A 12,673-nucleotide genomic window follows, 5' to 3' on the forward strand; every position below is an offset into this window, starting at 1 on the left:
GGCAGCCTCATTGCCCATGGTTTACCCATCCAGTGAGGTGATATAAACTGTTGCTTCTCGTTATAGCTTTTCTTGTCTTCTCCAGGAAAATATCACTTTCTCAGTCTCTATTGTTACTTGCTCAAAGCCAAACTGAGAGTATGTCTACTTTATATAGGATTGCTTTCTTGCTGTACATTGAGCTTTTTCTGTTGTTGTTGGCTTCCTTCAAATATTCTATGGGAGCCACCATTAACATATAGAACCAACCTTAAATAATAATAATTAAGAGCCTTGGAATGATATCCCCACCCCAAGTCCTGTCCGTTTGTGTACAAAGTGAATGAGGTTTTTTTTTTAACTGGAAGTTTAAAGGGCTTTTGCATGGTGATGCTTCATAGGAAACTTCTGGTTGTCTTATGCTTTTTAGGATTGTCTTGGCGTTTTATTTCTCTGAGGTCAATCGTTGTGTCTGTTTGTGTGCCCCATTGTATTTCTTGTCCTTAGAACAGTGTTTGGCACATAGTGAGTTCTCAGGGACCGTATAATCTGTTCTTCGGCTGTTTCAGGATGTTCAAAGATGTTGATATTGCTGGTTTGTGAACGTGAGCATGGGAAAGTGCATTCCCTGTCTGGTGCTGAGGCCCTGGGAACTTACAATCATGTGGGCCACATCATGCTCAGAATGATTAGGGTTGGAAGCTGTCTAATGCACTCGTACAGTGAGAAGTAAACAGGGAGCTTTCCAGTTCTAGAACATGTTAATTGGATACTGTGTTGAATTTTGCCCAGAACCATTTAAAATCCCTCTGATCAGAAATCACAGGCTATTCAAATAGAAGTAAACCTTTCCATCTTGCTTATGGCCACCTGACTGGTGGATGAAAAGAATCGTGCTGGGCTTTGGCTCCATTGGAGTTTTCTGTCTGTAACTGCACTATTATATTCACCGATGTGTGAAACACGGAGAACCAGAAGTCCTGGGCTTCAATAGCACTATTGCCTGTTTGAGGCTCTAGCAGAGGGAACATGATCTTTCATTCTCAAAACACAAGTTTCCTGGGCGGGAAGGGATGAAGAATGGCTGCTTTACACCATACCCAGGTAATATTCCAGTACGTGTGACTCAGCATTGCCATGTGCCATCCACCAGAGGGCAACAATGCACAGTTCAGCTTTAGAATACATGGTATCAAGATAAGGCTTTTTATTTTATTATTCTATTTTACTTCATTTTATTGTTATTTTCTGAAATCACTTTAAAGGGTTCACCAGAGTATAAAAGAATGTTTGTGCTGTGAAGGGGCTGAGTGACCATCCCATCGCATATCCATTTGCAAAGACATTAAGTGCTGATAAGTTCCATGAGCTGGCCACCACTAAGCATCTGGTTAGAAACAGAGCCAAAATCTAAATTCAGTAGCGTTTTCCCCACTATGCTATTACCTATTTCCTTTTTTATGCTTTCCTTTGAACATTATTTATCCAGCCTCTAACAGGAAGAGCTCACTTCTGCAGACAATCTGCACGGGCTGTGTGGGAACAGCCAGGGTGAGGCCTTCTTCCTGTTGAGGGATTGTGCCCTGGAGGCCTTGCCCTGTGCAATGCCACAATGAGCCTTTGTGGGGTCCCTCAGGGAAATGGTCCAGATGCTTGTTTCCATTTCTGGGCCATTGTGGTGCTTCAGGTGGCACAGATTTAGTGAGGAGTAGATCTGGGTTTAAGATTTTAATTCTTCTTGCTCAAGTCTTGACTTGATGTCCATGGGCCAGGAACAAATGGCACAGTTTGTTTATTGTATTATGTATGTTTCTTTGGGGACATTTAGAACATTGAATGGAAAGAATGGAATGAGACATGAAGTAACAAAAGGTCATTATAAATGCACAAGTCAGTTGTATAATGTCTTTGGAAATCATTCGAGCTTCTGTACAGTCTTCTAAAATTCCCCATTCAAATCTGGAACAAACTCACCCCTTTACAGCCTTACACACCTATATATTTTTGAGGAAATAACTGTCACCTCCCATACACATTTACTATATTTGGTACATTAAAATAAACTTTTGATTGACGAGAGCAAAGATAAAGTAATGTATGTATTAATTTTCACAAGGTGAACACAAATTATGAATGCCCTCCAGGCCAAGATATAGATCCTCCCTAGCAACTCAGAAGCCCGCCTCAGGAATCTTCTCAGTAAATCCGTGCCTCTCCTCAAAGGTAACCCTTATCCTGACTTAAGTTACGGATTGTTGGTCTTGCAAGTTTTTGAATTTTATATAAATGAAATCATTCACTAGGTACACTTTAGTGCCTGGTTTCTTTCATTCAACTTTTGTCCATGGAATTCATTCATGTTGTTGCATGTGGTGGGTTTGTTCTTTCTCATTGCCACGTAGCTTTGCACCATGTGAATTAACCACTATTCATTTACTGTTGATAAACTTTTGAGTTGTTCCCAGTTTCTGGTTCCTATGCAGAGTGCTACTACGTCTTTTGGTACACATATGTAGTCATTATCTTTTGGGCATATACTTAGGAGTAGAATTGCTGGTCATCGAGGAAGCATATGGTCAGTTTAAGCCAAACTCTTTTCAATTGGTTGCACTAATTTACATTAGCAACGGCCATCCAAGGAAAATCCAATAGCTTGATATCCTCACCTGAAGTTGGTGTTCGAGTGGGTACAGAGTGGCATGTCTTTGTGGTTTTAATTTGCCTTTTCCTGATGACTGATGATAAGCACCATCTCATACGTTTAATGACCATTTGGATGTTCTTTTTGTAAAGTGCCTGCTCAGGTCTAACTGTCTATTTTTCTACTGGATGGTCTTTTTCCTCATTACCTTGTAGGAGTTTTGTATATGCTGTATATGAGTCCTTTGTTGGATAGTTGGATGGCACATTGTTTTTGTTTTACAGTCTGTTGTGTGCCTTTTCACTTTTCTTTGTTTTTCTTTTTTTTTTTTAACCAAGCTCTGGCCAATTTTATTAAAGAAAAATTTTGCATGATTTATTTTTCACCAGTCTCTTCTGGCATGCTTCTAATAATATCAGAATTGCTTGGATCAATGATAGCCCGTGTGCATGCTCTGTAGTATTTCCACACTGTGCCCAATTCAATATCATTGCCGCTGTAGTGATGGACACCCCTCCTGGCCAACATGGCGTCATACTCTATTTCAGATTTCCTCATGGCTGGGCAGTTGCTGGCAAGGATGACTAGTTTTGCGTGGCCTTGTCTGATCATTTTGAGAGTCTGCTTGTACCCCAGCACATACTTTCCACTTCTCATTGCAAGTTGGAGCCTAGAGTTGATTGACTGCCGCGACTTTTTTGTCTTCTTTGCAGCCACCATCTTCCTGCCTTAGGTGTGGGAAGGCCCCCAGCCAAGAGCAGCCGTCATGGCTGTGGAGAAAGAAAGGAAGAAGTTCCCACAATGCCGCCTTTTCACTTTCTTAACGGTATCTTTTTGATTAGCTGAAATTCTTACTTTCACATTTTAGTCAAATTTATCCATCATCTTATATATGGTTATTGCTGTTCTATCTTCTTAATTTTTTTTAATCTACTCCCAAGGTCATGAACATATTCTCATTTTTCCTCCCTAGAATCTTTATTTTATTTCTACCTATTTTACAGCTACAACTCACCTGGAGTTGATTATTATGTTTCGTGTGAGGTAGGAATTTAATATTTTTTTCTTTCTATGTAGATTTCCAATGGCTCCAGCACAATTTATTAAAAAGGCCACTCTTTCCTCACTGATGTGTCACCTTTGTAAAAAAATCAAGTGACAGTTTCTTCACTTTCTATTCTGTCATATATCTATTGGTCTATCCTTGAAACAATAATATACTCTCTGAATTGCTGTAGCTTTATAATGTATCTTGATATCTGCTCGTGTAAGACCTCAAGTTTGTTTTTTCTAGATTTCTTGGCTATACTTAGACCTTTGCATTTCCACACAAATATTAAATCAAATTGCAATTTTCATTAAAACACCCTGCTCGGAAATAGATTTATTTGGGATCAACTGATACCTTTATAATATTGAGTCTTTCAAACATATTTTGGAACACAAAACATAGTTTTCAACTAATTAGATTTTAAAGATTTCTTTCAATATTTGTAACTTTCAGTCTTACAAATCTTTGTCAGATTTAATCTTGTCTATTTTCTTGCTTTATTATAGTGGCTAAAACCTCCAGTTGTTTGAACATAAGCGATCACAGTGACATATTTGTTACTCTATCTGAGGAGAAGTTATTTTCATATTTCACCATTAAGTATGATGTTTGCTATATAGTTTTTGTAGATACTCTTTATCAGGATACAGGAAGTTTTCTTCTATGTTTGCTAAAAGTTTTCAATTTTGTTAACATGAATGAGTTTTCAACTTTATCAAAAACAATTTCTGCATTTATTATTATGATCATGTGACATTTCTTCCCCCGCCCTTGTTATGTGGTGAATTACATTGATTGATTTTTCAATATTATCTTGAATCCATTCCTGGAATCAACCCACCTTGGTTGTGTATGTTCTTATTTTTATACACTGTTGGGTTTGATACGTAATTATTTGATGAGTACTTCATCATCTGTCAATATCTTCCTACCAAAGACCACCAGGAATGTACTTGAAGTTGACAAGTAGGTTTATTACTTAGTGGGATGAGGGGGACTAGTACACACAGTGGGAACAATGGGGCATCTCGGTAAGAGGGAGTTAAGAACAATTTATTATAGGACTCGGTGTTTTTAGGGAGGATTTAAGGAAATGGAGCTTTGCTCCAATCATGCTATCAGGAAGCAGGAGCCATCCTGATTGCGTGTTTTAATAAATCTTATCTACAAGGCAGGAGGGATGCCTTGAGGCTAAAGTTTTAATTAGTAACTCATATTTAATTAGTTTTAATTAGTAACTCATTAATCACTCATATTAGCCAGGATGGGAGATGTTTAGTCATTTTTATGGTTTGAACAATGATCTTGGTTTTGACTGTGTTCAGACATTATATGTAGTGTTGGTGTATCTTGATTCATAACGACCTTATTTAATGTTGGTTTTCTGTGAAACTGTTTCTGCTGAACAGGATAACCAAGGCCTAGCAGATAGTGCCATCCAGGTTCCAAAAATAAGGGGCTGCTGTTTTCTTTCTCACTTCTACATCTGTGAGAGTTGACAGGCAGTTTTTCTTTTTTGTAACGTTCTTTTCCAATTGCGCTATCAAATTTATGCTAGCCCCATACAACGAGTTAAGAAGTATGGTTCTTTTTTTCTGTTATGTAGAAAAGTTTGTATAATATTGGTATCAATTGTTCTTTAAATGTTTGGAGAAAATCTACTGGTAAAATTGTCTGAATCTTGACAAAGACTTTCTCCTTGATCAAGCTTTAGTCAGGTTCCTCTGAGCCCTCTTCTCAACTAGGCCTTTACTTTGTCTCCCATCCTTCCTGGGCCTGCAGGATCCAGTTGTAGCAAGAATCCTGTTAAATCAGCTTAGAGAGAATATCCCATCCTTGGTATCTGACCACTCTGACCTGACTTCAGCAAGAACCCTGTTAAGTTGTTTTAGCAGGGACCCCCTTACCCTTGATTTTCCATCTACTGACCCCCCTCATTCTGCTTGTTGACTATGAATCCCCAGCTGTCTATTCTGTATTCAGAATTGAGCCCAGTTCTTCATTTTTTTAAAAAGATTTTTATTAGTATTAAAAATATAGCATACATATAATATTATATTAGTTTCAGGGGTACACCATAGTTATTCAACATTTATATACCTAAAGAAGTGATCGCCATGGTAAGTCCAGCAACCATCTGACACTGTACCACGCTATCACAGTATTATTGACTATATTCCCTATGCTGTACGTCACATCCCCATGACTCACTTGTTTTATACCTGGAAACTTGGACCTCTTAGTCCCCTTCACCTTTTCCCCCCTTTTACAGTTGACACTCCATATTGTTTTATGTTAATTTCAGGTGTACAGCATAGTGGTTAGAAATTTATATAATTTAAGAAATGATCCCCCTGACTAGTCTAGTACTCACCTGGCACTATCTATACATATTGACATATCATTGACTATATTCCTTATGCTTTACTTTACATCCCCATGACTATTTTGTAACTACCAATTTATATTTCTTAATCCCTTTACCCTACCCCCAACAACAAACCCCCTCCCATCTCACCCCAACAAATCTAATACCCATCTGACACCATACATATTACACATCAATTACAATATAATTGACGATATTCCCTATGCTATTCCCTACATCCCATAACTACTTTGTAACAACCAATTTGTACTTTTCAATCCCTTCCCCTTTTTTCACCCACACCCCCAACCCTACTCCTATCTGGCAACCATCAAAATGTTTTCTGTATCTGTGAGTTTGTTTCTATTTTGCTTGTTTATTTTGTTCTTTAGATTCCACATATAGATGAAAGCACATTACATTGTCTTTCTCTGTCTGACACTCCACTCAGCACAACATCCTCCAGGTCCATCTATGACGCTGCAAATAGTAAGAACCCATTTCCTTCCATGACCAAGCAATATTCCACTGTATACTCGTATATGCAGCACCTACTCTTTATCCATTCTTCCATCGACAGACACCCAGGCTGCCTCCACATCTTGGCCATTGTAAACAATGTTGCAATGAACATATGGATGCACATGTCCCCTCGAAATAGTGTTTTGGGTTTCTTCGAATAAATGCTCAGAAATGAGATTATTGAGGTTTTTTTTTTTTTTGTCTCTTGTTTTATAGCCTTTGTTTTAAAGTCTATTTTGTCTGGTATAGATATTGCTATCCCAGCTTTTCTGTTTTTTTCCATTTTCTTGAAATGTATTTTTCCATCCCTTCACTTTCATCTGTGTATGTCTTTCAGTTTGAGGTGAGTCTCTTGTCAGGGTTTTGTTTTCCATTCAACCCTCTTATTGGAGCACTTAATCCATTTACATTAAAAGTAATTGTTTTTAGATGTATAGCTATTGCCATTTTATTATTTTTATTATTCATAATTTTTACTTATTTATGTTTTTCATTTTAAAGAAGTCTCTCTAACATTTCTTGTAATACTGGTTCGGTTGTGATTAACTTCTTTAGCTTTTTCTTGTCTGGGAAGCTCTTTGTCTCTCCTTCAATTTCAAATGATAGCCTTGCTGGGTAGCCTTGGTTGCACCGTCTTAGTTTTCATCACGTTGAATATTTTGTGCCAATCCCTCTCGCCTGCAAATTTTCTGTTGAGAAATCAGCCGACAATCTTATGGGAGTTCCCTTATAAGTTACTAGGTGCCTTTCTCTTGCGGCTTTTGGATTCTACCTTTGTCTCTAACCTTTGCCATTTTAATTATAATGTGTTTTGGTGTGGGCCTGTATGGTTTTATCTTGTTTGGGACTCTCTGCACTTCCTGGACTTGTATGTCTATTTTCTTGGCCAGGTTAGGAAAGTTCTCAGTCATTTTTTCAAATAAGTTCGCAATCCCTTGCTTTCTCTCTTCTCCTTCTGGTACCCCTATGATGCAAATGTTGTTATGCTTGATGTTGTCCCAGAGGACAGCATCTTAAACTACCTTCATTTTTTTCTTTTGATTCTTTTTTCTTTTTGCTGTTCTGATTGGGTGTTTTCTGCTACCTTGTTTTCCAAATCACTGATTTGAGCCTCTGCTTCATTTAGTCTGCTGGTGATTCCTTCTAGTGCATTCTTCGCTTGTTATTATATTCTTTACTTCTGATGGATTCTTTTTTATAGTTTCTATGTTCTTTTTTATGCTTGCGATCTCTTCGTTGAAGTTCTCACTAAGTTCCTTGAGGATCCTTATAACCATTGTTTTGAATTCTGTCTTTGGCACGTTCCTTGCATCCATTTTGTTTTGTTTTTTTTTCTGGATTTTTCTCCTGTTCTTTCATTTGGGACATTATTTTTCTTTGTTCCCTCATTTTGGCTGCCTCTTTGTTTGTTTCTATGTATTAGGTAGGGCTGCTATGTCTCCAGTCTTGGCTGGTGGCCTTATTTAATAGGTGTCATGTGGGACCTTGGCAGGTCTCCCTGGTCACCTGCTCTGGGTGCTCCAGGTGCCTTGTGTGGGTTGTGTGTGCCCTCCTACTATAGTTGAGTCTTGATTGCTATTGGCATCTCAGTGTGTGGGATTGACCCTCAGGCTGACTGGCTGTGGGGTTTAGCTATGTCCACAGCTTACAGGCTACTGTGCAGGGGGTTTACCTCACTGATTGGGATTTACCGCAATGGGCTCTGGTGCGTGTTGAGACTGCCCTTTGTGTATGCTGCTTGTGGGGCTAATTGGGCATTGTTCTGCTGTGGTCTGAAGCCAACCTCCAAGTATGTTGGTTCTGGATCCTCTTGGGATGGGCTCCAGTGCAGAACCAGGTCACTCATTGCCTGTGACTAGCCAGGGACTACCTAGTGGGAGCTAGAAAGTGATCTGCAGTTGTTCACTGCCTGTGCTAACCCTGGAAGCATGTGGGAAAGGCCACACTTCGAAATAAGAATGTTTGCCACCAGTACCAAGCCTGGGGTAGCTCTGCAAAAAGCCAGGACAGCCCAAGGCCTGCTGCCAACTGCCAGCTCCCTTAAGGTTCAGAGACTGATAAAGCCTCATGTGGTACAGAGTTGGGTGAGGCAGGGCCTCAGGGAACCACTAGAGTATGAAGAGCTGTGGGCAACAGGTTAATGTAGATTATGGTTTGGTGCCAGTGCTGAGCCTGGAGCTACTCAACAAAAATTTCAGAGCTCACTGAGGGCACTTGTTGCTCACCTGGGGCCTGAGGACTCCAATAGTTTTCCACGAAAGAGACAATGTAGGTGAAGCCTGCTGCTCAAAAAAAAGTGCTTTCAGCATTGGGGCAGTTTGGTAGGATGGGTTCTCAGTGAATCAACATAGTAGAGCAGCAGAGCTCACCAGACCAGTCAGATTTAGATTTGGCGTAGTGGGGGAGGGATCAACACAGAAAAGATGGTGGCCACTTGCCAGCTGCACTGGAAGAGGACTTCAGATAGGGAAAATGGTGACTGTCCTCCAGACTTCACTCCAAAGCCACACACATCAGTGTGCCCCCTGTATGCCTCTGATGCCCCCTGAATCACCATTTGTCCGTTGGAGCCTAGATTGAATGCTTGCGAGTGAGTGAGTCTGTGTGGGCCTCTTAGGAGGATGTCTGGGTTTACCCCAGCCTTCTGTCCCACCTGAACGGTCAGAATCCCCACTGTTTTTCACAGCTATAAGTTGTGGGGGCTCCTCTTCCCAGCACCAGTACTCTGGGCAGGGGAGCCTCGTGTGTGTGTGGGGCTAGTGTTTCTCACTCTTCTGGGGGGAAATTCTGTGGTTGAGACATCCCCTCTAATTTTCAACTGCCTCACATAGGTTTGGGGCCAGTCTGTTTCACGTATCCATCCCTCCTACCAGTCTTGATGTGGCTTCTTCTTTATATCCTTAGTTATAGGACTTCTGTTCAGCTAGACTTTAGATGGTTCTCCAGGTTGATTGTTCTATAATTTAGTTGTATTTTAATGTGTTTACAGAAGGAAGCAGGCACAGTGTTTATTTACTGTCATTTTGGATCTCCCAAGCCCAGTTCTGCACTGAAGTCTTTTTTCCCCAATTGCAATGGTTGCTGAATAAAATCTGTTCTAGCCATTACCTGGCTCTGGTTTTCTCTAACAGCCTGGAGATAATCTTCATAGTGTTAACATTATGAATATAGTTTCAATTTCTTTATTACAATAGATATCTAACTATTCAGATTTTCTCTTTATGCTAGTGTCAGTTTTAGGGTTTTTAAAAAAGGAATCTGTTGTTCCATCTGCAGTTAAAAAATATTTTTGAAATGAAGTTTGTAAGATCCTCTTAAGATCATTTTACATACACATAAGATTGGCAATGATATTCCTATTTCCTCTTCTCTTATATCTATTTTGTAGCATTTCTCTTTCTTTTAATCAGTCTTGTTAGAAATTTATCAATTTTGCTGATAGTATCTATTGCACATTAATTTCTGATTTTTGTTTTCTTTTTTCTTCCTGTTGTTTGAGTTTAATTTGCTCCTGAGATGAACTCTTAGGTAATTGATTTTCAGCCTCCTTTTCTAAAATATTTTTAAAGGTACATAATTCTCTCTAAACACTGCTTTAGCTGCCTCCCCAAAAGTTTGATATATCATCTTTTCATTATCATTAAACTAAAAATATTTTGCAGTTGCCATTGTGATTTCTTCTTGGATCCATAATTGTTAGATTGGGTCCGTGGGAAACAGATTCTGAGATGGGGAGTTTTGTGCATGAGATTTATTGGATCTCAAGATCTACACCTGTAGGAGAGTGATGTAAGCATTGTGCAGAGGGAGAAGTCTAACTATTATATACCTGCAACAGAGCTCTTAGCCAATCTCCTGGGGAGTTCTGGACCTGGGATGGAACTTGAGAGTTGTCTGATGAAGACAAAGGCTTTTGTATCCATGCTTCAACTAACTGGTCATTGGATGCAAAATGTTCCTAGGGTGGGGGTGTAGCTTCAGGAAAAATGGGTCCTCTTGGTTTAGAAGAATTCCTGGCAGGAGTATGGTGATCCTACAGCTGAGGAAAATAAATGTTTGGGTTCTGAAGTGGAGGGCGCTACATATACCACAACAGTTATTTAAAAGCTGAATTTCCAAGCAGCTGGAAATATTCTGATCGTCTTTTTTGTTATTGATAACAAGCGTAAGTCTACCATAGTCAGAGAACACACTCTAATTTATTTCAACTTCTTGCATTTGTTGGGATTTGACTTCTGACCCAGCATTATGGTACATTTTGGTAAATGTTCCAAGTGCATTGGAAAACAGTGTGTATTCTTCTATTATTGGTTGCCATGCTCTCTCTATATCAATTAGGTCAACCTTATTAATTGTGACATTCATATCTCTCACACTCTGGACATTCACATCTTTTATATCCTTACTGATCCCCTCTCCCCCCAATTCTACCAATTACCGAGAAAGGTGTGTTAAAACCTCCCACTATATTGTGGAGTTTTTTATTTTTCCTTTTAGCTTAAAAATTATTTTATTCAATGATATTAGATACACACAAATTTATAACTTATATTTTCTTGGTGGATTAACACTTTAATTATAATGAAATGTTCTGCTATATCTCTAGTGCAGTTTCTTGCCTTAAATTGCACCATGTCTGGTATTACTATCTTTGGACAAGCTTTATTTTAGTGTTTGCATGGTATGCATTTTCCATCCTTTCACTTTGAGCCTTTGTGTCTTTTTATATTTAACATGTGTATCTTGTAAACAGCATTAGATGGGTTTTGTTATTTTATGTAGGCTGACAGTTTTTGTCTTTTGTTTATACTATTTAGACCATTTATATTTTATGTAATTATTAATAAATATGTTTTGAATCTACCATGTTACTATTTTTATGCTTGTTCTAATGTCTTTATGTTTTTTTTCTGTTTTTTTTTTTTTAATCAGCTATTTTTAAAATTATTCTATTCTCTCTTCTATTTGTTCTGTTTAGAGAAGATTTTCTCTTTTTTTTTTTTTTTTTAACAGGACTTTATTGGGGAACAGTGTGTACTTCCAGGCCTTTTTTCCAAGTCAAGTTGTTGTCCTTTCAGTCTTAGCTGTGGAGGGCGCAACTCAATTCCAGGTCCAGTTGCCGTTTTCTATTTGCAGGGGGCACAGCCCACCATCTCTTGTGGGAGTCGAACCGGCAGCCTTGCGGTTGAGAGGACGCATTCCAACCAACTGAGCCATCTGGGAGCTCAGCGGCAGCTCAGCTCAAGGTGCCGTGTTCAATTTTAGTTGCAGGGGGCGCTGCCCACCATCCCTTGCGGGAGTCAAGGAATCAAACTGGTAACCTTGTGGTTCAGAGGATGCGCTCCAACCCACTGAGGCATTCGGGAGGCAGCTCAGCTCAAGGTGCCGTGTTCAATCTTTGTTGCAGGGGGCAGAGCCCACCATCCCTTGTGGGACTCAAGGAGTTGAACCGGCAACTTTGTGGGTGAGAGCCCACTGGCCCATGTGGGAATTGAACCGGCAGCCTTCAGCATTAAGAGCATGGAGCTCTAACCACCTGAGCCACCGGGCCGGCCCTAGAAAAGATATTCTTATGCTATTCTTTTGGAAGTCATCCTAGAAATTAAAAAAATTATCTTTGACTTATTCAAGTCTAACATAAACATGTTCTTTACCCATCATAAGATAATGTTAAGTCCTTAGAACTATTTAATTCCATGAACCCCCTTTCCTTTTGTTATTTTTATCATGCAGTTTAATCCCACACATATTTAAATCTCATCTCCACAAAACAATATTATTGTTGTTTTGTAAAATTAATATTTATTTAGATTTACATAAATTTACATTGTTCATTATTCCTATGTATTTTCGTGTTGCAGTCTTCTGCCTGACACAATGGGGAAAACCATGGCCGAGTGTTGGATTTATTCTTGGTGCCCCCCTTCTCTTTGATAACTTGGCCTCTCAAGGCCACTTTTGTAGCCTTAAATCCCATTTTGTCTTCCTAGTCCTGAAAAATTGCTTAAATTCTGCTGCCTCTTCCCAGCTTCTCAGTCTCTAGCCCAACACCACGAACTGGTAAATACCCTGAAAATGAAATTAGAATGCCAAAAGTGGGGCTCACCTCTGT

The 12,673-nt window shown here is 39.3% G+C and overlaps 1 pseudogene; it reads right to left on the reverse strand.

Annotated features, from left to right (window-relative positions):
- Positions 1–2,995: 2,995 nt before the first annotated feature.
- On the reverse strand, positions 2,996–3,340 carry LOC109459211 (large ribosomal subunit protein eL30 pseudogene; annotated as a pseudogene).
- Between the last annotated feature and the right edge of the window lie 9,333 nt (positions 3,341–12,673).

Source organism: Rhinolophus sinicus, chromosome 3 (genome assembly GCF_057876585.1).
Source record: "Rhinolophus sinicus isolate RSI-liver-muscle chromosome 3, RSI-T2T, whole genome shotgun sequence".
Lineage (NCBI taxonomy): Eukaryota > Metazoa > Chordata > Mammalia > Chiroptera > Rhinolophidae > Rhinolophus > Rhinolophus sinicus.